The sequence below is a fragment of the Anabrus simplex genome, chromosome 2, assembly GCF_040414725.1.
Source record: "Anabrus simplex isolate iqAnaSimp1 chromosome 2, ASM4041472v1, whole genome shotgun sequence".
In the NCBI taxonomy this organism is placed as follows: Eukaryota; Metazoa; Arthropoda; class Insecta; order Orthoptera; family Tettigoniidae; genus Anabrus; species Anabrus simplex.
Genome location: NC_090266.1, coordinates 138501035 through 138527144, shown reverse-complemented (window position 1 = coordinate 138527144; position 26110 = coordinate 138501035). Strand labels below are relative to the sequence as shown.

The following is a 26110-nucleotide window of genomic DNA, read 5'->3' as shown; positions in this document are numbered from 1 at the left end:
GACAAAACTTGGTGTAGGAGTGCAAGTTATCGCCTCCATTCAATTTTGTATTTTGGGCCATTTACTTAACCCGTTTTGTTTTCCTTCCTGCGAAGGCCCAGTAGATTGGGTACGATATACCCCTGTTTCTTTATTATGCCTTGATGGCAGGTTGTATAAGAGTCCGTTATTGCCTTTATAGGCTTGAAAGATCAAGAGCGGGACAGCTCTTTATGGTGTTGTGGTAAAAGTGCCTTAGAGAGGCTTGAGATGTAAAGTTGGGAGCTAATACTCCATGTAATTAAGGGTGTTCTGCCCTTTGGTATCTTGTTATTGTGAGCTGAGAGCTCAAGAAATTATATTTGGGGCTCGAAGCCCAGATCTTGTAGTAACCCCCTAAATCTTGTGATTTCTTGGTACCTGATTTTGGCTTGTTGTTGACTTGTTAAGTTTACAAATTCTATGTCATCATTGTTAAGTTTTGAAAATATAACCTTTGTTAAAGTTTTAAATTAACTTTAATTTTGTAGTTGAGACCTATTCCCGCCCGCACCTTCTTTCACCTCTAACTACCACGGATATCTCCGTAACAATTATTATTATTATTATTATTATTATTATTAGACAATAGAATTTGTTGAAAAATTCAGGTCTACTCTGTAACTTATTAATAACAATCGATATACGCAATATTAGAACTCTCCGTATTACACGACGACAGTATACTACTACTGCTAATAATTTTTTTAAAATTTCGTGTGGCTATTTCTAGCCGAGTGCAGCCCTTGTAAGGCAGACCCTCCGATGAGGGTGGGCGGCATCTGCCATGTGTAGGTAACTGCGTGTTATTGTGGTGGAGGATAGTGTTATGTGTGGTGTGTGAGTTGCAGGGATGTTGGGGACAGCACAAACACCCAGCCCCTGGGCCATTGGAATAAACCAATGAAAGTTAAAATCCCCGACCCGGCCGGGAATCGAACCCGGGACCCTCTGAACCGAAGGCCAGTACGCTGACCATTCAGCCAACGAGTTGGACACTGCTAATAATAATAATATTAGACTGAGTTGCTCAGATGGCAGAGCGCTGGCTCCATTAGTTCTGGCTCAGTCCGAATACCTTAGTTCGTGCCGACAAATCTATCGCCACGTAAAAGTAGTCCAGCGGAGCGAAAGTTTCAGCACCACGGCGTTTCTGAAGACAGTAATAGCAGTTAGTGGGCTGTAAAAGCCATATTATTCTTTATTATTAACCTGATTTCTTGAAGTTTCGTTCAACTAAGGGCAGGTTTTACCACGAACGGGTAGAGTAGCGCGTAACTTGCCCTCTACGTAAAAGGATATTTCCGTTCGACCACTCCCGGGTAGCGCTATCGGCATCATAAATCGCAGTTACCCGGTGTGTAATTTATTGACCTCTTCGAGGGTCCGATAAGACTTTCCCTGCCGGGCAAGTTTTTAGAACTGAACATTATTAGCTACATTTTTGGTGACATACAGCTTAAATTAGCTTAGTATGTTCTTAAAAGTATGATACCGTAACAGTAATCGGTATCGTATAGCAGATTTTGAATATGAATGCTTCCCTTGAGCTGCAACGGTCACGCCAGCCTCACGCATCTACAACGTCGGGGACACACAATATATGCCAAGCTTTCGCGAAGAAACTTTACTAGATCACAAAATCAACACCTAATTAGAATTCGTCCCAAACGAGATTTAATTTTCCAATGTTTATTTGTCAGTTTTCAGACACCAGGTATAACTTAGCATATGTAGCTTATCTGACTTTCCCAAGCATTCTCGTAGCATAGTGGCTGAGTCTGAGGGAAAAGCCAACCCTGGAGGGTAAACTGATTAAGAAAGAAAGAAAGAAAGAATGAATGAACATAATCTGTTTGTGGGTTCATTTTTATGTGTATTCATGTAGCTAACTAAGGGCCTGTACTACGACTGTCAGAGAAACGCAGGCTGCAGTTTTGCAAACTGGAAGTTAAATAAAACCTGTGTCTGAAAAGTTCGGTGAATGGTCGCCTAGTTTGTACACCGTGCTAGTTCGGACGATGCCCTCGCGCATACGCATTGCGAGACATGACACCAAGTGCCCCTGTCGATCAACTCAACACAGTTTAAACGGAGTTGAACGCTGCAACACATCGCACGGAGTCAGTGTGAGGACCGTGTCATTGCACAATGGAGTGCAATACGGAGCAATGCGTTAACACGAAGTTAACCTAGGGAAATCGGCAACGGAAACACACGCAATGTTAGTCAAGTTTACCACGCTCAAGCAGTGAGTAAAAAAAGCGTTTTTGACTGGTTTAAACGCTTCCGAGATGGAAAGGAAGGTGTTGAGGACGAGGCGCGTTCGGGTCGACCAACCACAAGCACATCTCCAGACAATATCGAACGAGTGCGACAGATGCTTGCGAATGATCGGCGGCTGTCCTTACGAATAATAGCAGATGAAGTGTGTGTAGGCAAGGACAGTATAAGGACCATTGTTCACGAAAATTTGAAAAAGCGGAAGATTTGTGCCCGGTTTGTATCGCACCTCCTGAGAGACGAGCAGAAGCAAACTCGGATGGAAACGTCGGGAGATTTCATTGACGTTTGTGACCAAAATCCGGAGGTGTTGAAAACCATCATTACAGTCGTGGTGCTACCAGTATGATCCGGAGACCAAGGGACAGTCAATGGCGTGGTGTTCAGCGTCTTCTCCACCTCCCAAGAAAAGTCGGCGCACAAAGTCCAAGATTAAGACAATGCTGATCGCCTTTCTCGACAGCAATGGTGTCATTCATCATGAATTTGTACCCCAGGGTACACCTGTCAACGCGGAATTCTACGAGGGAGTTTTGAAATGGCTACTGCAACTCATCAGATGGGTTCGGCCTGAACTGTACCGGAGTGGACAGTGGAAGCTCCTCCACGAGAATGCCCGTCCGCACACCGTGATCCGCGTGACCCAGTTTCTCGCTAAACGCCAGGTGACTGTTCTTCCACACCCTCCGTATTCTCCGGATTTAGCGCCGGCAGATTTGTTTTTGTTCCCCCGTCTTAAATTAGCCCTGAAAGGCCTCCATTTCGACAGTGTAGTAGGTATCCAACAACGCGTGACAAGGGTTCTCCGGGAGATTCCAAAGAAGCGTTTGTTGCCAGCTTCCAGCAGCTTTACAGTCGATGTCAAAAGTGTGTTGTAGCTAATAAAGATTACTTTGAAGGGCAGTAAAGGAGTTTTGTGTGTAACTTACGTTGTCTTTATTTCATGAGACCATTCACCGAACTTTTCAGACACAGGTTGTATTTTCTTACGTACTACGAACGGCGATTCCCAATTCTGCCACGAAATTTGAAAAGTGGTGCGAGGGCTGGAACGGGGTCCTTTTAGCCTCGGAAGGTCAAGTGAATAGATGGGGGTTCGATTCCCATCTCAGCCATCCTCGAAGTGGTTGTCCGTGGTTTCCCACTTCTCCTCCAGGCAAATGTCGGGATGGTACCTACCTTAAGCCCACTTCCTTCCCTCTTCCTTGTCTATCCCTTCCAATCTCCCCATCCCCCTGCAAGGCCCCTGTTCAGCATAGCAGGTGAGGCTGCCTGGGTGAGGTACTGGTCCTCCTCCCCAGCTACCTGTTCCCGCGACATCCCTCGATGAGTCCGAGAGGAAAACCAACCCTGGAGGGTAAACAGACTAAGGAAGAATGAAAGAAAGTAGCCAGTCTCCATCTGCAACTCAAGCTCATTTTTACTATGAAATGGATAAGCACACAATGTGCGTGGTAACGACCACAAAAATTTTCACACCATCGGCACACACAATTATGATTAGGTTCGTGAAAACCAAGTTCAACACATACCTTATGATGGAAACCCTGGACTGCTGCACGAATCACTGTATGCCTGAGATCGAAGCAACTTTGGCACCAATTGTCTATTTTTATTGCTTCCGTTTCGTCCGACTCGTTGGCTGAATGGTCAGCGTACTGGCCTGCGGTTCAGAGGGTCCCGGGTTCGATTCCCGGCCGGGTCGGGGATTTTAACCTTCATTGGTTAATTCCAATGGCCCTGGGGCTGGGTGTTTGTGCTGTCCCCAACATCCCTGCAACTCATGCACCACACATAACACTATCCTCCACCACAATAACACGCAGTTACCTACACATGGCAGATGCCGCCCACCCTCGTCACAGGGTCTGCCTTACAAGGGCTGCACTCGGCTAGACATAGCCACACGAATTTTATTATTTATTATTACTTCCGTTATGTAAAAGTTACTCCAAATTTCTGTCTTCATCGATTTTAATTCATGTAACAGCTCGTGATATTCTTTCGTAGATTGTAGAGTCATAGTATTTCGTAGAACATCAATGAAGAAAAGTTCTCGAGTCAGATCATACACAAGTCTTGAGGGGGTGTGTTTAGATACACATAGTGCTGTTTTAAGGAAAATTGCTTTCACCCTTTCTGTCTCTTTTGGGTCTTTCTTTCTCAGGGAGGTGCATATGATTTCAATGCCGTAGGTCAGGATTGGTGTAATTTTTAGACAGAAAAGTTTCAAGGCTGGTTTGAACGATAGTTGACTAAGATGATCTATATCGTTTATTGCTGCCAGGGTCCTTTCTTTTATATAAGCTGTAAATGTAGTCCCAGTTGTCTGGAAAGCCATTCCGAGATATTTGAATATATTTACAATTCCTAGAGGTGAGCCTTCGTAAAAGAGTGTTTCTGTTGCTGCTCGCCTTCCTCCCCTCCTTTTTCAAAACAAATTTAATGGACAGTTTTACGCCCCAATGTATGATATGGATATAGAATCCTTTAGGGAAGCTCAATTATTTGTCCCGAATGAGTAAATTTATAACACCAATGCCCCTATGTATTCCAATTGACAGATGTCCTCAAGGAAATGCAGTGTGACACTTCCATGAAATTAAGGAGCAAAGATAAAAATATGACTAAAAACAAATACAAACGAAGAATATGTGAAGAAGTGGATTAGAAGTGTTTATTAAAACAGTACCGTATTTCTAAATATACATTTTTACAACATATCTGTTCTAAGTTTTTAACATCCCCGACTTAAGATATTTTTAGAATTTAGTTTATTTTAAGATGAACTTTATTAACTTACCTCGAAACTGGGGAATTTATTTTGATACTGTATATTGTTTTAAGAAAAATTTCAGTAGACTGTCCTCAATCTGTTAAAAATGTTCAGGCAAATGTAGTTTACTGTCGAACCGACTCCTGTAATGACTCTTCAACACTTTGGGAACGAACACGAGTGTCTCCGAGAAAATGGTTGGGAACCAACTCCAGCAGAGCGAAGTATTGCCAAGAGACTACAAGTTAATACCGTCCCATAGACAAATATACTATAGAGAATACGTGCCACTTTGCGAGATACCGCAAGACATTGTTTTCTAGCGCACCTAGCAGGACGGCCTATAAACTATGAATTATGCCAAACATGTCAGGTTCCAAGTCGTCGCTAATTAAAAAGTGGTTAAAGGAGTTTCCCCATTTCACGTCGGATGGTAAAATTATATTTCTGCGACGTTCGCAGCAAAGAGGTGAGTGAAACTTGTTTTATATATTTCCCCCTAACGAGTTATTTACCAAAATAAACATGGTTTTTAATTGATGTCTATTCAAATACGTAAAATTGAAGCTGCCTAAAAATATTTTAGAACCTATTTGAGAGTCTATTTTAGGCAGCTAAAATAACATTTAAACACCTACAAATCCGAGGTGTAGTTAACACTAGTACATGTTTCTGTGGTGGTTGGAAGTGTCATGTCCTGTCTGAATATGGAGAGAGACGTGTTGGAACAAACACAAACACCCGGTCCCCTTGCCAGAGGAATTAATTAGACGCGATAAAATCCCCGATCTAGCTGGGAATCGAATCCGGGACCTTCTGAACCGAAGGCCTCAACGCTGACCATTCAGCCAAGGATTCGGACAAAACGAAATCATTGAGTTTCATTATTTCTATCAGTATTAATATTCAACTTTTGTAGTTACAAAATTGCTGCCTGATGTTTAAGATCGGGCCGCCAGGTGCGCCACTGTCAACATGTCTCTCAGTTTAGTACGGGAGAATACGGAAGTGTCCAGTTATGTCTATAGAGTATTTGCCATAGACGTTCGCAGCAAAGAGGTGAGTGAAACTTATATATTTCCCCCTGAGGAGTTATTTAGCAAAATAAACACGGTTTTCAATTGATGCCTATTAAAATACGTAAAACTGAGAGTTCCATCAGTCTTTCTTCATCAAGCAAACAACTGACAACCTTTTTTTCAGTCCTCAAAGCAGGCAAACGTGACTGTTGATATTGTGATCATAGACGGGATCTTCACTTTTACATGGAATCCGAATTAGAGGGACATGGTCTGTCTGTTAGGTCATCAGCCCAGAGGCTGGTTGGATCCTCAAATAGCACCACCAAAGGTTATGTGGTTATAAGGAAACCGCAAAAACCAATGGCAGCACCAAAATGAGGCGTACTAGGTAAAACGAGGAGTGAGGTAGTTTGCCATTGCTTTCCTCACTGGGTCAGATAGTGCTATTGCAGCACGACTGACCCTATGAGCAACACCTTTCATAACACTCATATGCACTAGTCGTGCTCTGAATGTCAATACTCAGCACCACCCATACCCCAGCAGCTTCCATATTGTCACAGCCATGGATGAGACTGTGACTTCGGTGAAAGCTACACCTTACTCTGACCTGTGTCAAGGGATGGATACAAAAGTACTGTATCCATCAAGAAATGGCAGCAGGCAACAGGGACATGGTATTATTTCAAAAATTCTACGTGCATTGGCCAGAATTCTAAACACGGTTGCCTTGGTAAGAAGTCAATCACTTATCCACTCCGCTATCACGCCTCTAATTCATTCTGACCGGTCAGAACTAAAAAGTGGGACAAGGTGCAATAGGAAGCATCTACGTAGATAAAATCAACGACAGACATGAAAAATTCCAACAATTACCGATAGCAGAATCTCTTTTGTCCTTGATGAAGACATTGCTATGTGACAGACTGGGATACTCTGATACATATGTAACAGTGAGAAATAAGCGTCAATAAGCCACGACCTATTGATTAGATAAGCGAATGGAATTGCCAGTCGGCAGCGCAGTTGATCCTTTCTCAGTCTCCGAGCTAACAGCCAATGTTCCTCTTCTACAGCTTCCTCCGAAAGAGTGCAGCGAAAGAAATCTGTGGCGGACGTCCGGAGCCCAGGGAAACGTGTGGCAGCGGAACACGGCGGACACGTCCAGCCAGCGGAGCGAGAGCCATCCCACGACAGTCCAGGTAAGACACCCTTTCTCACCTGAGCCGGGCGCGCTGATCAGTCGCTTTTGCCACGTCAGCCCGGACTGCAATAACTGTGCGAGTCTCGTAGAGTGTGTTTCCATTGTTTCTGTTGCTGTGATTTGAACTGTAAATATTTGTCGATGCAAAAGTAGTACCAAAACTTGCTGGGTTAAAGTGTAATGTACCGTTTCCTGTACATCCATACCAGAGCTTCTCCAAGGAAATCAACTGTTTTATAATATTTCACACACATGAGTAATGTTCAGAAATGACTTGCTAGAAACAGATCAAATGAATCAACTTGCTGGACCTTTTCATATAAATTGCTCGCCGTAGTTAAAAAATGTCTGCAGTATAATATTTCATTGTCGTTATTTGGCATTCCCGTCCCAAGGAACTAGTTTCGAGTCATTTAATATATATTATTTTTATCGCGTCCGCCTCCGTAGCGTAACGGTTAGTGTTATTAGCTGCTGTCCTCGGGAGCCCGCGTTCGATTCCCGGTACTGCCAGAATTTTAAGAATGGCAGGAGGGCTGGTATGTGGTTGAAATGGTACATGCAGCTCACCACCATTGGAGGTGTGCGTGAATAGAGCTGCACCACCTCGGGATGAGGACACGAGTTTACTTACTTATTTTTATCCCTCTTCTGTGTCAAATAATGGGAAAACCTGTTCGATAAACAATTTTTTTTTTTTACAATTTGCTTTGCGTCGCACCGACACAGATAGGTCTTATTACGAAAATGGGATAGGAAAGGGATAGAGCAATTTTGTTACTTTCATTGATCTGTCTCAGCTTTATCCTTAGCTTTGACAAAATGAAAGTGACTGAGGTATGAGTAATGCTAGTAATGCCATTCCTTCTGCAGCCAGTCCCTGCTATGAATGGTGTGAAAATATTGCTCATAGGGTCAGTTGGTGCATGCATTTCAGTGGGCTTGGCAGACTGATGTGTAATAGCAACTTCTGGCTCGGTGAGGAAAGCAGCGGGAAACTACCTCACTCCTCATTTCCCTAGTACGCCTCTTCAGTGATGCCTAGGCCATCTATGACAGCTGATGGCGGAACTGTTGAGGATCCAACCAGCCTTCGGGCTGAGGACTAAACATACATACATACACAGGAGTGGGAAGTAAAAGACCGTGGCGTTAATTAAGGTAGAGCCCCAGTTCAATAAACAACTAACCAGCACCATTGTGCTGGCAGTTCTATATATCACGTATGACAGAATTGTTTCCTAGTAGTTTTCTCTTGTACAGTTCTTGATCAAATGTATTCTTACAAGAAAAAATAGAATTCAAGTGGGAAAGGGATAAGTACAGCCGGCAGAGTTTGCGTATCCGACCTTATAAGTTGAGCTTCAAGTATTTTTTTTTTTTTTTTGCTAGGGGCTTTACGTCGCACCGACACAGATAGGTCTTATGGCGACGATGGGATAGGAAAGGTCTAGGAGTTGGAAAGAAGCGGCCGTGGCCTTAATTTGCCTGGTGTGAAAATGGGAAACCACGGAAAACCATTTTCAGGGCTGCCGATCGTGGGATTCGAACCTACTATCTCCCGGATGCAAGCTCACAGCCGCGCGCCTCTACGCGCACGGCCAACTCGCCCGGTGAGCTTCAAGTATAAGTGGCATCTAACCTAGTGAAGCTCAAATGACACAGGGTAACTAAAACTTAACATTTTTCTTGCCAACAAATGTATATAGGCGACTTTTCCCCATCCATGTGCCCTGAATCTTAATATTGAAAACCAAATCATTCACGAGTATTACCGAACATTGAATGTATTTTCATAAAAATATTTTCTTTCTTTGTAATTTCGCGTTCATAAATGAAATGTCACTATACAGAGTTTCTCAAAGGGCAAATAATGTTTATTTGAAAAAACATGCAGAATGAACAATATCAAAAAACAACGAAAATCGTTTTGACATATTTACTATCTTTGGCCATACTACACATTTTTTTTTGTCAGGAAGGTATTTAGACAGGCAGTTATGTCTCTGTACTTTCTTCATCATCATCTGTTTACCCTTCAGGGTCGGCTTTTCCCTCGGACACAGCGAGGGATCCCACCTCTACCGCCTCAAGAGCAGTGTCCTGGAGCTTCAGACTCTTGGTCGGGGATACAACTGGGGAGAATGACCAGTACCTCGCCCAGGCGGCCTCACCTGCTATGCTGAACAGGGGCCTTGTGGAGGGATGGGAAGATTGGAAGGGATAGGCAAGGAAGGGGGAAGGGAGCGGCCGTGGCCTTATGTTAGGTACCATCCCGGCATTCGCCTGGAGGAGAAGTGGGAAACCACGGAAAACCACTTCCAGGATGGCTGAGGTGGGAATCGAACCCACCTCTACTCAGTTGACCTCCCGAGGCTGAGTGGACCCCGTTCCAGCCCTCGTACCACTTTTCAAATTTCGTGGCAGAGCCGGGAATCGAACCCGGGCCTCCTGGGGTGGCAGCTAATCACGCTAACCACTACACCACAGAGGCGGACTCTGTACTTTCTTACTGCAATTTATTAAATAAAATATATAAATATAGCCGTTGAAATGTTATAAACTGCCAAAATTCGTATATTAACAATTTTAGAAAGTTTTCTGGAAGATTTCTCTTTGTAGTTGGGCCCAGAAATCTTTCTCGAAAGAACCCGCTAGCATATTGGTGTGGAAGGGGCATTTCCATCTATATAAACATTTCAATACAGATATTTAACGATGAATCATTTTCCTGTGCTGGAACTTCAGAAAATGGCACTAGGAAATAGTGACGGCTTTCCTTTTTTAAAATACATGTATTTATTTAATACTTAGCGAGAATTTATCAAGAAGGGAATATTAGCCCAGTAGCTTTGCTGCTGGCTTTCCATCCAGATGGCCAAGGACCGAATGCCAGTGGAACCTAGGATGAAATTTTCACCTGAAATACCACGTAGCATGATGGAAGCCAACCGTTTTAAACCCCTTGTAAAAAACCGGCGACTTGAGAAATAACTGGCGTAAACTGAAGAAAAATGTTATTTATGAGAACAAATCGTCCGTCTCTGTGGTGTAGTGGTTAGTGTGACTAACTGCCACCTCCGGAGGCCCGCGTACGATTCCCGGCTCTGCCACGAAATTTGAAAATTGGTACGAGGGCTGGAACGGGGTCCACTTAGTCTCGGGAGGTCAACTGACTAGAGGTGGGTTCGACTCCCACCTCAGATTTCCTGGAAGTGGTTTTTCGTGGTTTCCCACTTCTCCTCCAGGCAATTGCCGAGATAGTACCTAACATAAGGCCACGGCCGCTTCCTTCACTCTTCCTTCTGTATCCCTTCTAATCTTCCCATCCCCCCGCAAGGCCCCTGTTCAGCATAGCAGGTGAGGCCGCCTGGGCGAGGTACTGGTCATCCTCCCCAGTAGTATCCCCCGACCCGATGTCTGAAGCTCCAGGACACTGCCCTTGTGGCGGTAGAGGTGGGATTCCTCGCTGAGTCCGAGGGAAAAACCGACCCTGGAGGGTAAACAAATAAAGAAGAAGAAGAGAACACATCAATATGGCTTTGTACAATAAGAAAACCAATGCTGAAAAATGATATACTCAGTTCGAACGATATGAGTAGTCTCCTAGCCTAATTTTTTTTTTCACAATAGCCTCTACATTTGTTTTATTTTTAGTGTGAACATAGCAATATGTGATCAAATACAATTAGAGTCGTCTTATTATTATAGCGTTTCTCCTACGCTCCGGTAGGGTTGTTGGTGTGAACTGTGTAGCACATGCAGACTTGTTCTTGTTTCACGGCCGGATGCTCTCCCTGACACCAATCTTATCTGGAGGGACCTATTCACTATTGTGCTTTTCTGTGGTGGCTGATAGTGTATTGTGTTGTGTGAATATGAAGCGGTGTGTGTTGGAACAAACGTATACACCCAGTCTCCGAGACAAAAGAATTAACCAAACGCGATTAACATCCCAGACCCAGGCAGGAATCGAACCCATGATCCTCTGAACCGAAGGCCTCAACGCTGACCACTCGACCAAGGAGCCTTACAAATACAGTAAGAAACAATGCTCTAAAGTGATGTATTTATTTCGAGATACATAAGTCGTTCTCATCAATTAATTAATTATAGAATGTTAACAATTTTCATAGAACTGTTCTCTTCAAGGCGTATCAAAATTCAGTACTAAGATTTTATTTCAGTCTTTTACGAAAACTGTTCAAAAGTTGTCCTCCTGCGTCAACACACGCTCTGCAACCATGTGCCATTGCCTAATGTACACGTTCAAAGGATATTGATGACTTTGAAGAATGAGAGCCATAATTAGAATACCTTTACTGTACAGTTTCTGATTTTGTCACTCATAATTCGTTTCAGACCTACGGTTATTTAAAAAAACAGTTTTTTTGTCTCTTCTATCGTCCATAGAAGTTGGGAGTCTCGAATTTTGACACATCTTTTATACGAAGGTCTCTTCATCTGTTTTGGTAAGGAGCAAAACACGAAATGTACACGACGCTTCAGATACATACTCCGCAATAGAATGGGTAGTCTACGTGGATCGCTGTAGGGGATTTCGGTGCGATCCACAAAACGGCTAAACGCAATAAGTCGGAGAAATTGCAAGGGCTGCGGACTAACAGGGAATTCAATTTCCTGAAATGCCGTGTGAGGTCTCTGTGCATCGCTCAGATTACGAACAGCTGTAGTGCGTAAACATTCTGCCTAGTGAAATTCATGGCAATGGGACAGCCACGTTTATAGAATGACGAAATGATGGATATGCTGCTTATATTAGGAGAGTGTCAGCACAATCAAAAACAAGTGGCTGTTCTTTATGTACAGCAATATAAAGACGGACGACGTCCAGATCGCAGTGTGTTCCGGAATGTGGATAGGAGATTAGACCAGTATTCGCTTTATGTAGCAACTCGTCCAACCAGTATCTGAAGGAAGTTAATATCTTACAATTTTATAAATAAGAAACTATTGCTTTGGTAACATTTTTTCTAGTTTTCTTCGACCCCAAGGTGAATGTTCACAAATAATACATCAGTTAGCATTTAATCGCACAGAGACCTTCTATTCACTTTGCGACAGGAGTATTTTCTCTCCTTCACGTGGCTAACCGTACCTCCGAGTAGACTATGGTGTAGACAGCCAATATTAAGGGTATGTATGTGGTGTGCTGCAGCCAATGTGGCTTGGAGACAGGTGGCAATTCAATAACTGATTTTGTGACTACTTAAGTGTCCACCGTTTAGGTCATATTTGAAACGCGAATTATACGGGAATTCCTGCCCTGTTTTAACTGTTCCTTGAAGGAATCGCAGGTTGCTGAATTGCTAACTGCGTACCGGTGTTTTCTCAGGATCCCCTCCCTTCGTGCGAGATACTTCGTTATTATGTTAAAATCACAAAAATTCATGCCTGATTATGGATTATTATTTTGTACTACGGAAAGGTTTCCATCTATTAGGGACCCATTACCGATCTGATAATATCAGATCCATGGCAAGTGTTTTAGCCAACACAAGTGTTACAGTAGCTCATTGGCCACAACTATTCCCTGGAAGAGATGCGGTTCTCCACCAAACTGATCAGTGGTCCCCTGATTCAGTTGAGGGTACTGAGAGTCGACGCCCAGACACTGTTTAAGCCCAGATCCACCTCAGATGGGACATAATATTCTGGTACTGGCTACAACAAGTTAGTTACTTTCATAATAATAATAATAATAATAATAATAATAATAATAATAATAATAATAATAATAATAATATTTTACGACCGACTAATTAAATATTTTATGGTTTCTGGAGAAGCCGAGGTGCTGGAATTTTGTCCCGCGGGAGTTCTTTTACGTGCCAGTAAAACTACCGAGACGAGGCTGTCGTAGTTGAGCATCTTCAAATACTATCGGACAGAGCCAGGATCGAATCTGCCAAGTTGGGGTCCTGAGGCCAGCGCCTCAATCGTCTGAGCCACTCAGCCCGGCTGTTACTTTCGTCGACCTGGCTCAGTTTGGTCGTTTGCTATGACAACGTAAAAGTGAGGTAGTTTTCTGTGGCTATTAATAACGTGATTATGCCGGGCTGAGTGGCTCAGACGGTTAAGGCGCTGGCCTTCTAACCCCAACTTAGCAGGTTCGATCCTGGCTCAGTCCGGTGGTATTTAAAGGTGCTCAAATACGACAGCCCCGTGTCGGTAGATTTACTGGCACGTAAAAGAACTCCTGCGGGACTAAATTCCGGCACCTCGGCGTCTCCGAAGACCTTAAAAAGTAGTTAGTGGGACGTAAAGCAAATAACATTATTATTATTAATAACGTGATTATAGCCTCGGGACATCAATTCATTGTGTGGAATCCAAACCACAGGGACGTGATTTTTTGCTTCAAAAGAAAAGTCCCAAGTACATTGGCCGTGACGCGAACTGCAGGCACCTTGTTGAAAAGCCAGCGACTGTATCGCGCTCATGAGTGTGATATGGTAACAGCCTCATGATGTGAGAATATTGCGTCTAGAAGCGGTTAATTTGTTTTAATTCGGTGTTCTTGCCAGACTGGTATGTAATATCACCTTGTGGCTCAGTGAGAAAAGCAACGGGAAGCTAATTCAGCCCTTACTTGCCAAGTAGGTATCTTCAGTGTTGTCCAGGAATTCTGTGGCAGGTGATGGTAGAACTTCTGAGGACCCAGCAGATTGAGGCGTTCAGGGCTCAGCATACACACACAGAAGAAGAGTGGAATCCTTTACCACTCTACCATCGAAAGATGAATTTCTTGCTGTATATTAGAAAACTATGATATTAAATTTAAAATATTACTTCCCATCTACTGTTCAAAGCGATGTTTACATTGTTTGGAGAAAGAAAGCTGACTCGGCATACACAGCAATGAAGATTCTGCACGCTGAATTTGATTATTTAACTATCTGATTATTAGGGGTCAATTGATCCTCCTTGGCCAATAATTGCCCGCTCCTGCTATAGTACGCTCCTTTCATCAAGAGCATCGTAATAATAAAGATACGATTGACCGGCTCAAAGTGTATCAGGCCAACTACGTTGTGCCCTATGTTCCAGGCGGAGGCTTCGTTAATAAATCCCTGTAGCAGTGCTGACTAAATTTACTTGATTGTGGATCCCCTTGAACCTGAAAACAGTTCACGGATCCTCAAATGCTTCGTATCATAAATAAGCTTCCGTATTTGTATGATGTGAATATTGGTGTTTAATACCGACAATAGGTATTCTCCATTAATTACCGGGGATAGCCATGTGTTTATAAATGTGTGGCAATATTTATAAACACCGGTCCCACGCTGTAGGAGTAGCGTGCCTGACGTTCACCCGGAGGCACGGGGTTCGATTTCCGACCAGGTTAAACATTTCAAATTGGATATGAGGGCTGGTTCGAGGTTCACTCAGAGTATAACATATGATTACAATTAAGGATCTATCTGACGGTGAGATGGCGGTCCCGATCTAGACAGCAAAGAATAACGGCCGAGAAGATTCGTCGTACTGGCGACATGACACCTCGTAATCTGAAAATCTTCGGGCTGAGCAGCGGTCGCTGTTGCGCCATTGCGTTTGATTTAGTATTTATACACTGTACACATATTTTTAGTAAATGCATGCATAGGTAATTATAAACATCTCACGTTTAAATAGCTAATGTGAAGAATGGTATTGTTTCTTCGTCTCACAGATTTCTTTCAGGTTGTGGGAGATCAAGGAATGTTGAATTCCAATATCAGGTGTGGCATCCAGGTGATAACGGAAATCTGATTTTGTAGCTGCATGTCGCGAAAATCCTACTTCGAACAGGTATGCTGCTGGAACTACACCTTTAGAAACATCTGAGTATTTTTCAAGCGGGCTTCTCCAGAATTCAGTGAGAAGATCAGTAGATCTATTTTTTAAAAATAGAGTCTGATGTCAGATCATACTCGCATATACTTTTCCGGAGCGAGTTTGTTGAACCGTTTGGGTTACGTAGCTGAGAGCTTTGCATTTGGGAGATAGTGGGTTCGATTTCCACCGTCGGAAGCTCTGGAGATTGTTTTCTGTATTTTCACACTTCCGCACCAAACCTTAATTAAGGTCATGGTCGCTTCTTTCTCATTCCTAGCCCTGTCTTATCCCATCATCCCTATAAGACCTGTCTGTGTTGGTGCGACGTAAAATAAATAGCAGTTTTTTCCGGACATGTCATGAGGTCTTTTTACAATCCTGAAAAAAGGTTTTATCTAAATTACTTTCCGCGTATTGAAACAACAAAATAAACCTGTCGAGAGACTGACCTATCTCACATCATATAACAATCAATCAATCAATCAATCAATCAATCAATCAATCAATCAATCAATCAATCAATCAGCACTTATCTGCATTTAGTGCAGTCACCCAGTTGGCAGATTCCCTATCAGATATTTACCTAGTATTTTCTTAAATGATTTCAAAGAAGCTGGAAATTTATCGAGACCTCGGTTGGTAAATTATTCCAATCCCTAATTCCTCTTGCTATTTACGAATATTTGACCCAGTTTTTCCCTCTTGAATTCCAGCTTTATCTTTATATTATCATCTATCGTACTATTAAATACTCAACTCAAACTCATTCTTCTACTAATGTCATTCCACGCAATCTCTCCACTGATAGCTTGGGACATGCCGCTTAGTCGAGCAGCTCGTCTCCTTACTCCCAGGTCTTCCCAGCTCAAAGTGTGCAACATTTTCGTAAAACTACTCTTTTGTGGGAAATCACCTTGAGCAAGTCGTGTTGCTTTCCTTTGATTTTTTCCAGTTCTGGAATCAAGTAAACCTTGTGAGGGTCCTCATTAGAGTATGGTTCCAGTATGTCAGGATCTCGTGTAACATTATGAATTGCTAATCAATGTACTAATTTAAGGTAGCGATAATTCAATTCTTATCTCTTCTTGTCAGACATGTGCTCTACGTGGCCGATGAGCTCGAAGTTAAACCTTTTAAAGTAACAGTTATCACCACGTGTACAAGAGACACTTGAAGACAAGAGGGCGAACTCAATCAGCTCTTGAGATATGGAACTTCTTGTAACTAAAGAAGTGAATTTTCACTCACGACTGATAGCAAAGGCAGTTCACGGTGACCTTTGTAGGATTGAATGATAGAGGCTTCTTCGGCACCAAGCGGGATAGAACGCATAGTGTTTGTCCCCACCACCAAACCCTCGGAACTAATTTCAGTCGTAGGCTGAGTGAACCGTGGGTCTACATGCCTCTCCATAATAATTGGAATTCGCGTTACGAAATTTGCCCACTTCCGGATGGGGAATATAATTCATACCTTTCTGGTTAAGAAAAATGACGAGAGAAAAATCATTGCTGCGTGTCTACAGGTTTCATAAAGTTTAAAGTAGCAAAGGGAGTGTAGCATTTTCGATATACATCATCATATAAGAATTCATAATGGTTAAATGACGGTTCTAACCTGGTGTATTTCGTTGCATTTTATTTTATTATTTTCTATTTATTTCTTCTACCACATTCGTTCCTGATTCATCTGTTTCCTCTATGTTACTTCTCACGCGCACACAGTGAGATGGAACATCTTAATGCTTTATGCTTTCGTCAGCTCCCGCTTGGAGCGCTGTGCCAGCACACAGCGAGCCACCTGGTGACGAACGAGTGTACCACTACAGCTCCAACGGTAATGCATTCTTAAATTCAAACGCTCATTATTGTAGAAGTATTCCTCGTGAACGGTCGAGATTTTCTTCTGAAGGCGCGTAGCACAGTTCTCTGCGGAACGTAAAGAGTTTCACCTTGCTTTCTTGACACGGCATAAGCCCAAAAGCCCATATCATGTCTATAATAATCCTTATTTATTTACCAGTAGTTTAACTTCACACTAACTCAGGTTCTCAGCAAACAGCGATATTTGAACTTATTCAGTGTTTTCACTTTGTATGTTGCCTTCCAGTCCGCCTCTGTGGTGTAGTGGTCAGTGTGATTAACTGCCACCCCCGGAGGCCCGGGTTCGATTCCCGGCTCTGCCACGAAATTTGAAAAGTGGTACGTGGGCTGGAACGGGGTCCACTCAGCCTCGATAGGTTAATTGAGTAAAGGTGGGTTCAATTTCCACCTCAGCCATCTTGGAAGTGGTTTTCCGTGGTTTCCCACTTCTCCTCCAGGCAAATGCCGGGATGGTACCTAACTTAAGGCTACGACCGCTTCCTTCCCTCATCCTTGTCCATCCCTTCCAATCTTCTCATACCCCACCAAGGCCCCTGTTCAGCATAGCAGGTGAGGCGGCCTGGGCGAGGTACTGGTCATTCTTCCCAGTTGTATCCTCCGACCTAATGTCTCACGCTCCAGGACACTGCCCTTGAGGCGGTAGAGGTGGGATCCCTCGCTGAGCCCGAGGGAAAAGCCAACCCTGGAGGGTAAACAGATTAAGAAGATATTGCCTTCTAGAGAGCTGACGACTTACAGTTTGCTAGTTACGGTGTGGCTTACTGTAGTCACGTTCCAGATTATGAACCATGAGCAACGGCTGATTGGTCTAGCAAGTCCTCCTGAGAGTTGGGATACCATTGGCTATGGAATAGGAGTGGGCAACTCGGACATACTCTGAGATGTGACCTCCCTTGTACTCCTGTGTACCACTGGACTGAGCCAGGGTCGAACCTGCCAAGTTGGGGTCAGAAAGCCAGCGCCTCAACCGTCTGAGCCCGGCCCGAACTAATAACTCCTAACACATCCAGACGCATCCTCTTTGTTGAAACTATCTTCAACTATCCTGTCCCATTTCTCGACAACAGCACTGTGAACAACATCCAGGCTCCTCTGTGGGTTTCTTCGTCTTAGTATCGCCTGTTTTCAGGCATGTTCAATCGGATCCATGTCAGCACACACCGCAGGCGTGGGCCTGTCTCAGGAAGCTGTTAATAAGACAGGGGTGGTGCGCGTGCACGAACGAATCTGTCGTCAATATGCTGCTGGTAAGGTCGAACAATGTGCTGGAGGATTCTGTCCCGGTATTGTACACTTGTCATAGTTGCCTCAGTAACGATGTGCGGCGTCCGACGTCCGGTCATAATGCCTGCCAAAAACGTGACAGATCTCTTTACCTGTTGGACCCATGTATTCGTCTGGAGTTTCTTCGCTCTCTCTCCACACCTTCCTCCAACGATTCTTGGGCGTCCAATAAATTCTGCACTAATCTAACGCCATGGTGCCAGGTTCAAGTCCTAGTGTTCCCTTACTCATTTGCACCTGGCACCACGATGTTAGGATGTGCTTGCCAAGAAACTTTGGAGTGTAGCTTGGTGCTATGGAGACGATTTTGGATTGTCTGAGTAGATACGGCCATTCCACTTGTTGCCAGGCAGGCATAAGGCAGCTCTATTGCGGATTCTTCCTGGTTCCAGCGAAGCCTGATTCACATGTAGTGGTTATCAGTTTCTGTTGTTGACCTCGGGCGACTAGAGAGACAATCTTAAACATTTTGTGTCTCACGATAGTGGTTATATGTCATAACAACGTCAGTATCACGTATACCATCCGGGTGGGTAATTATCCTCATGGGAAAGTCTGCTGACGCAAAGTAACGATGTGTGCGATATTTGCGGTAACGACTCATCAAGGCACTCTTAAAAAATGATCTATCCACAAACTGATTTCTATGTTGTGTCCGACAGTTTCAGTTACAAGCACCGGACTCCCTTGATACTCCAAGTCGCACCCTCGCCCCCACTTTATTTGTAAGACATTTTTACATAAATGATTCCCTTGCACCATCCTTTAATACTTGTATGTTAAAATTTTCAGCAATGAAGTGCCTGATTAAAAGGATTACTGTGATAGAGTAAATCATTTTGTGGATTGATCATTTTGCAAGAGTGCCTTGATGAGTCGTTATCGCAAATATCGCACACAGTTATTTTGCATCAGCAGACTTTCCCATGAGGATAATTACCCACCCGGTTGGTATAATTGATACAGACGTTGTTATGACGTAACCACTATCATGAGACACAAAATGTTTAAGATTGTCTCTCTAGTCGCCCGCAGTCAACAACAGAAACTGATAACCACTACATGTAAATCCTGCTTCAGTCTAATGTCCTGGAACTTGAAAAGAGATGCAAAGAGATGAAAATTAGCATTTCCAAGAACAAAGTGATATTAGTTTGGAAGAAACCTAAGAGGATTAAATGCTAGGTAGGGATTACGAAACTGGAACGGATGGATCTTTTCAAGTACATTAATTGGATGTGTATTCTTCCATGATGGTATGATACTATCGTGAGACAAACTGAGTTCAGTTGCAGCTAAGCTTTTACTGTGAGCTCGCAGTTGCGGTCAACGGTATTCTGCAAGAAAGAAGTGAGTTTTCAGACGAAATTATCTCTACATAGGCCAACTTTTCTGTACGGCAGTGAAAGCTGGGTTGACTAAGGATCTTACTCATGTCGGGCTGAGAGACTCAGGCTGTTAATTTCCTGATCCCAATTTGGCAGGTGCGGTTCTGGCTCAATCCGGCGGTACAGTGTTTGAAGGTGCTGAAATACGTCAGCCCCGTGTCGACAGGTTTACTAACATAATAAAGAACTCCTGCGAGACAAAATTGCGCACCTCGGCTTCTCCAACAACCGTAAAAGTAGTTAGTGGGACGTAGAATCAATAACTTCCTCTTCTTCTTCTTCTTTTTCTTACGTTTCAGTGAAAAGCATCATTCTAGTAAAATCTACAGGTCTCGTGAGGATTCCTGCGTTGGGGATTTTTCGGATAATGATCTGTGAGACTATTAGAAAATATTTCCCAAAACCCCATGTAGTAATCGTACACTTCTAGTACAGTGCCGGTAATTATAATGTTAATTGTTTGACATCCACTCAATTATTGTAAATATCTGTCTTTGTGACTAACTGGTTAGCATGCAGGTCTTTGATCTAAGGGGTCTCGGGTTCGATTTACGACTGATTCGGGGATTTTCATCTCCATTTGTTAATTCCTCTAGCTAGTGGGGACTGGGAGTGGCTGCTGTCCTCAATGCTAGAATTCATCCAAGGTAGGGCCCCATCCTTACAGACACGCAATTTGCTCTCAAGAGACCTAAACCAGGCCTCTTCAGAGGGGTTCTAAGAGATCGCAGGGTGTCTGAATATTGTCCCACAGGAGTTCTCCAACGTGCCAAAATTCAACCACAGTAGTTGTCGCATTCAAACATCCTAAAATATCATACACCACAGCTAGGACTGAATGAGAACAACTAACCGACTGTGACGCAGGTTTCTATAAATAGATTATCTATTCTGGCCTAAAACTCTAAAGTGTATTGTAGAATTGCTGTCACACTGTTCTGATACAACAGTCCATCATTGAGAAACGCTTGTGTCTTGGAAAGGTCATAGTTCAATAACATGTACTAATAATGTGCGTTATTTACTGAGAGATAAAAGTTTCTCTTGTGAAAGTCTTTCTTTTGATGTCCGAACTCGGCAAATAGAAAATTATGCGAATTCGGTTTAGTTGACGCTGTTTATGTAGCTGTGTTATCTCGGAACTGATTGAAGAACAACGGATATCAGTTGTCATCCTGCACTTATATGCCTTGACCTGATCATGAGAAGCACCGATCCGTGGCCACTGGTTGTTACCAGGCGTCGATGAACCTATGAGGTTAATGTGCCTGTTCCTTCTACTTAAGATCGTGGATTCGTTTCTGTCTGAGGTTGGTGGATTTTAATATAGAAAATGCACAGCACGCCATGTTATTTGTTATTCGGGTGAATTTTAATTAATTTTTTCGGGTAAACACCACTTGAATCACCCGAGACCTTTCACATTCCGACATCGTGCGATATGTAGTGTAAAATGGAAACTTTGGCCCTTCAAAAACCCAACTACCCCTTCCGGGTCTGAACTAGCGATCTTGGGATCCGGAGGCCCACACTCTATCATTGATTCACAGAGGGAGCGATAATAATAATAATAATAATAATAATAATAATAATAATAATAATAATAATAATAATAATAATAATTTCGCGTGACTATTGTCAGCTTGGTGCAAACCTTATCAGGCAGACCTTCCGATGTGGGTGGGCGGCATCTGCATTGTACAGACAACTGCTTGCAATTGTACTGTAGTAGAGGACAGTGTGAGGTGTGGTGTCTGAGTTGTAGGGAATTAAATATTTAAGGTTAGTGTCTCCGGCCCGGTCTGAATCGAACCCGGGGCCCTTCGAACAGAAAGTCACTACGCTGGTCATTCAGCCAAAGAGCCAATAATAATAATAATTAATAATAATAATAATAATAATAATAATAATAATAATAATAATAATAATAATAATAATAATAATAATAATAATAATAATAATGTCCGCCTCTGTAGTTTAGTGGTTAGCGTGATTAGCTGCCACCCCGAAAGTCCTGGTTCGATTCTCGGCTCTGCCACGAAATTTTAAAAGTGGTATGTGGGCTCGAACGGGGTCCACTCAGCCTCGTGAGGTCAACTGAGTAGAGGTGGGTTCGATTCCCACTTCAGCCATCCTCAAAGTCGTTTTCCGTGGTTTCCCACTTCTCCTCCAGGCAAACGCCGGGATGGTACCTAACTTAAGGCCACGGCCGCTTCCTTCCCTCTTCCCTCTCTATCCCTTCCAATCTTCCCATCCCGCCACAAGGCCCCTGTTCAGCACAGCACGTGAGGCAGCCTGGGTGTGTCACGGGTCCTCCTCTCCAGTTACATTCCCCGACCCAAAATTTCACGCTCTAGGACACTGCCCTTGATGCGCTAGAGGTGGGATCCCTCGCTGAATCCGAGGGAATAACCAACCCTGGAGGGTAAACAGATTAATAACAATAGTAATAATAGTACTGGAGCGATGTTTTGATAGAGCATTCCTATGTAAAGTTAGTCCTATCATAAATACACCTACAGTGCCCAGTGCAGATTGTTTCTATAATGGCACTCTCCAAGAGTGACACTTGAGGACTATACAAATCCTTTCATCCAACACCCTTTCACTGTCCACGTTATCCTGCTTCAGAACGGAAGGAAGTGAAAGAGGTACGTTTAATTATATACACGTGTGATCTCGTCCGGCTCCATGGCTAAAAGGTTAGCGTGGGGTCCTGGGTTCGATTCCCGGGAGGGGCGGTAATTTTAACCGTGATTGGTTAATTTCGCTGGGACGGGGGCTGGATGTATATGTCGTCTTCATCATCATTCCATCCTCATCACGATGCGCAGATCGCCTACGTGCGTTAAATAAAGAAGACCTGCATCTGGTGAGCCGAACTTGTCCTCGGACACTCCCGGCAATAAAAGTCATACGCCATTTCTTTTTGTGTGTGTGTGTGTGTGTGTGTGTGTGTGTGTGTGTGTGTGTGGCCTCGATTAATTGCCGATACAGTAATAGAACAATATCTTGGCTCTCCTAAGAAATTTACACCGGTGGTGTATTGAAGACAGTGTAATGCAGCCCACACTCATATAATACTTCTTTTCATGGGAATAGACACTTTAAGGCTGGATATCAAATCAAATCAAAATCTCTTTATTTGCAAATGAAGTGTCTACCTCGGTGACAAATGGTACACTAAAATACATTATTGTCAAGCACTAAATTTTAAATTAACAAGAGAAGAAGAAAATTTTCCTACAATACAATATTATACAATTTACACTAACTTTTTTTCTATTAAACACACAGCTCATCCTTAATAAATTTATATTGTTTAAAAAATTCTACTTATAATATGTCCTGTACTTACAAACATAGTCAACTCATATACAGTATGTGAAATTATTCAAATAATACTATACAACTGGTATAAGATTAAAATTTACATTGCATTTATTTACTTATTTATTGTTCACCCATTCTGGAACCTAAGTAGCATAACGACCTGCTGCGTCTTAACCAGAGCGATATATGGTAGAGATGTTGTAAGTGGTCTGTAGGGGCATAGTAAAAATGAGTTGTAACATTGACCTTGAGCTCAAGGAGAGTAACAGTAGGCTCCTCTTTGGGTTACCAGACGCAATCTTTTAAAGAGTACATGTACTCTTTTTTTTGAGAGTCGACTTTTGTAATCACCCCCCCCCCCCCACCTCTCTCTCTGTCCTCAGTAGAGTACTCTTTTCTTACACCAAGTAACTAACCAACAAATCAAAGGAATACACAGCGGAGTTAACCACAATACTGCCAGCAAAGTCAGACACTTACCAACAGTGAGCTGATTTTAAGCAGCTCATTCTACTGACTACCAGTGGCGGTAGGCTCTCAGGAGCATATGAGCACGTGAACACCCAGTTCTAATGTATATTCACGCATTCATGGATAATTCCAAATTGTTTCCTTTGTTTCTGCCTGATTTCATCAATCGATCGAAAGTATTCGAAAGCTCCGTTACACTGACAGCTGTTCGTTTCGACTGACAATGCAGGGAGCACAACTGGAGATTTTGCAACGAGCCTGAAGACTATACGCATGCGCATGGCGATGACGTCATGGATTATGCACAGATATTTCCATAAGCGAGGAGCACGATAAGGTATGTGCCTTTCAGTCTACAACTACCCTCAAACAAGTGATAGTATAACAGTTGACCACAACGGTCCTCCACCTCCCCTGTTACTGTTGGCCACAGATCCCAGAAGTTACTATTGCATTACATCGCCGGAAGATTTCGCTAGTAGGTAATTCGTAAGCACGGAAAGAAGTTTGATTTGCATTGTGGGTGGAGCATCGTTTCAATTTCAATTAATTTGAGTACTGGTAAATGTGGTAATTGCACGCACTATTTTTGTGCTTGTTGTCACACTTAGGTGAACTTCGTGCTATGTAAATCCAAGAGTAGTGTTCGCATCATTTAATATTCGCTAGAATACAGCATTGTAGCAAAGCAGCTGTGAATTTTTCTTTTACCGAGCTGAGTATTGAACCTGCCAACTTGGGGTCAGAAATCCGTCTGAGCCACTCACAGCCCGGCAGTCGTAATTTTAGTTTCTTTGTACACTCACTGATTAGTTTCGGAAAAATGCATCCTCGCCTGTAGTGGTTCTACCAAATTATGAGTGGAGAAGCAACCGTACAAGGAACTTTTAGTGAAATGATTTAAGAAAGTTATTTTGTACTGATTTGCATTCTACTTTGGTACATTTGAGGCATGAACAAAAATGTTGCTGCGAATCCCCTGAAAATTTTGTCACGAGCCGCCACTGCTAACTACTGATCATATTCATATAAATACTGAGAAGTCTGTAAAATTCATGCAGGAATAGATGTTATTAATGCTGAGGAATGCCTGCTATATGATCAGTCTTCAAGTTTGGAAAATATCTTGGGAGGAAAGCTGCGTTTCCATCCAGGCGTCACGGCTCCAGTTTCCCTCGAAATCCACGGTGATACTTCGGCAGGGAACTTCGTGTCTCTACTCCCCCCCCCCCCCCTCCTCCTGGAATAGAACTTGCAGTCTCCTGGACAAGGCCTTCGGGAAAGAGCAATGACCTGCAAAATGTGCTTTGTATCTTCGATGCCCTCCTCAATCTTTGTCTGTCAGTCTTCCACCTTCTCCTGCGCTTCTTTTCTATCTCCGTCTTATTCTGTCCGTCTTTCGTCTTCTCCCGGCCGTCTTTCATTATATTCTGGTCGTCCTCCATCTTCCTCTGACTGTCTTCCTTCTCCTTTATCATCCTCTCCTGATTTTCTCCTATCCTCTTCTGGCTTTCCTCCATCTCCTTTATTGTCTCCTTTTAGGCTTCTGTCTTTCTTCCATCTTCTGCTCCATCATCATCTGGTCTTCCTTTCCTTCATTATCTTCTTGTCTTCTTCCATCTTCTCCTTCATTTCCTTCATCATGTACAAGAGCGTGTATAACTGAGCCTTCACTTTAGTGTATCTTCTCGTCTCAGTTGGCATTCAGACGTAGCCTATGTACGCACTATACACTGATGTTCTGGAATGTTCCCTGCGGCGGTCAAAACCTGCAGTATCTAGTCCATCGAGTCACGCTGATTGCAATGATGTACCACACGTGGGGCCTATTCCGACTTGTGACACCACTTTTATATCATTGCCCAGGATTCAACTACAACCGCCTGAGTGAGAAACCAGTAATGAGGTCACCCAATCCAAAAAAGAAAAAATCACAATAAATAAAATATTTATCTATAAGATTTAAGAGTAGTGAAATGCTTAATAATCCCAATAACCGTTTTTAAGGTCGTGCTGAATGCTGTATTCAGGGCACGCACGAGGCATGTGGGAGCAGCTCATTCACATCTCCTCTCCCACATCACTTGCGCTCGTACCACGTTCTCTAGTACAATAACAATAGTAATGACTGGTTTGTAAAGTCCTATTAACTGCTAATGGGGCCGGGAATGCTGTAATTTTGCTTCATACGGAGGCTTTTATTAGTGTCGTAAAGTCATACTAATACATCGGATACACTCCCAACATTTGCATTGTTTGAAAATTAGAAACTAAGGGAAACTACCTTCAGGGCTTCAGACGATAGGATTCGAAACCACAATCTCCCGAATGCAAGCTCACAGCTAGGTACTCGATCTCATAAGATGTGCCGATATAACTACTGCTATGCGGTGGTTTCATTTAATGGAGAAAGTACAAATATGAACTTATTAATTCTCTTTTTAGCTTGGAAACTACAGTGCAAATGCTGCTTTAACCAAATGCTGATTATTTTCTAATATTCACTGAATAATTTTCATATATTAAACATTCCTAAAAATTACCAGTAATACTGTGACAAAGAATATGTCTACCATTTTGTTTCAGTACTGGGTTCATTGGTA

At 43.0% G+C, this 26110-nt stretch overlaps 1 protein-coding gene across 3 annotated transcripts in view; it reads left to right on the top strand.

The window, feature by feature from the left end:
- LOC136862706 (b(0,+)-type amino acid transporter 1) overlaps positions 1-26110 on the top strand; it is a 453749-nt gene that overhangs the window by 68222 nt on the left and 359417 nt on the right. For 2 of the 3 annotated variants that reach the window (XM_068226491.1, XM_068226489.1), the window contains exon 1: positions 7136-7301. The gene's annotated coding sequence lies outside the window, so the exon portion shown is untranslated. Of the gene's footprint in view, positions 1-7135; positions 7302-26110 lie in introns of those variants that run through there. The other variant, XM_068226490.1, reaches the window with a different exon arrangement.